Source organism: Vombatus ursinus, unplaced genomic scaffold, assembly GCF_900497805.2.
Source record: "Vombatus ursinus unplaced genomic scaffold, bare-nosed wombat genome assembly UNPS02014264.1, whole genome shotgun sequence".
Taxonomy (NCBI): domain Eukaryota; kingdom Metazoa; phylum Chordata; class Mammalia; order Diprotodontia; family Vombatidae; genus Vombatus; species Vombatus ursinus.
The window spans coordinates 543,159-545,139 of record NW_020954042.1 but is presented as its reverse complement, the minus strand read 5'-3'; positions in this window follow the sequence as shown (position 1 = coordinate 545,139).

Sequence of the window (1,981 nt, the reverse complement as noted above, 5' to 3'; positions counted from 1 at the left end):
TTCCAAAAATGTGGTACTCAGAAAAACATGCAGTATTTTAGGTATTCAGAGTTCAGTAGGATTATGATTTCCTTTACTCTGGATATTTACCTCTCTCAATGAAGTCCAAGGAAACATTCATGGTTTTGGTTCTCATGCCCTACTGTTGACAAGAACTGACTGATTAATCCACTAAAATCTCCATTTTTTCCCCTATTGGTTAAATGTAGTCTAGACAGAAGCATCCTATTCTTACCTGTGAAATTAATTTTTAAAATTCATGTTCAATTCTCTAAATGTATCCATAATATGTTTCACCTCATTTAACTGACATCATAATACAAGAGATGGAACCCTGTCCAAAATCTGAATATATTATGACAGAAACTGTCACAATTATAATTCATCATCAACCTCACAGCAAAATTACAGTTCAAAATATAGCTGGAATAGAATAGAAATAGGAGAAACAACTAAAACCCTTTCATTTTCAAATTAATTTATTTTATGTTTCCTTGGCTGAATTGCGTGTATAACTGATTTAAATGATCTGAAGGTCAAATACTCCAGCGTGTTATGTTTAAGGACCAAGAGTAATTGTGAGAGACATCATGATTATTTTGAAACCTGCTGGAATAGGAGTCCAATGATCTGATGTCTAGATCTCCTTTTATCTCTTTGATTAGGACATTTTTTTGCCACACTGGGTCTTAGTTTCCTCAATTTTAAGAGTTGGACTCATTGTTTCATAAAGTACTTTATTTAAAAATTTAAGGAGAGGAACTTTTTTGTTTTAAAATTTAATATTGAACATATAAATATTCTAAATAAATATACTCCATGTATGTTATTTTCAAATATTTATTATTCAAGTTCCAAATTCTCTCCTTCCCTCTGACTGCCTTTATCATTTTTAAAGCAGTTAGAAGCACTCTAAATGTACAGAGGGAATGGATGTGAGTTAATTATGCTGGGATGTTATTAAAATAATTAATGGGGTGAAAAAGAGATACACTGGCAGAAGGGTAAGAAAGAGACAGAATGGGAACAATTATCTCATAAAGAGAAATGCAAGTAAAATCTCTTTCAATGGGGGAAAATTAGAGAGAGTGTGTAAACAATGCTTAAACCTGACTGAAATCAGAATTGATGCAAAGATAGAATAATAGGTAGCATAAATTCTCTCTCTCTCTCTCTCTCTCTCTCTCTCTCTCGCCCTCTCTTTCTGTCTCTTTGTTGTTCTTCTTCTCTGTATATAATAGGAAAGAAAGGAATAAAAGAAAGGGGGTTGATAAAAGGAAGGGTGCATTAAGAAAGGCACCAGTCAGAAGTAAAACAGAGTTTGGAAGGACAGGATAAAAAAAAGAGAAGGATAAAGAGAAGAAAATAGGGTGGAGGAAAATAAACCGTAATCAAAACTGTGAATGTGACTGGTGTGAGCTCACTCATAAAATGGAAGTGGATTTACAGAATGGAATAGAAACCAGAATTTTACAACATGTTGTTTTTAAGAGATGCATTGAAAGAGAAAGACACAGAGTTAAAAAAAGGAGAGCAGAATATATTAACTGAAGTAAAAAAAAGGCAGGAGTAGAAATCATGATCTCTGACAAAGGAAAAGCAGAAATAATCTCAATAAACCCAAAAGAGAAACCACATGTTGACAAAAGGTAGCATAGCAACAAAGTCATATAATTTTTTTTATACAATATGGCTAATATGGAAGTGTTTTACATGATTTCACACATATAATTGATATCATATTGCTGGATTTCTCAGTGGTTCATACGGAGAGATGCCAGAAATTAATGAAAATAATACAGAAAGCAAGAGGATCTAATGAAGATGAAATTGTTAATACAGATTAATTCTAGATTTAGTTTTAAGGGATCTGATTTTGCTGTGAGTTTATGGGGAAGCTATATATACAAAGTTCTATACTTTACTCTTGTGTTGCAATTGTGAAAGTCAGTCCATAGGTTGGGTGACATGAGTTTTAAGT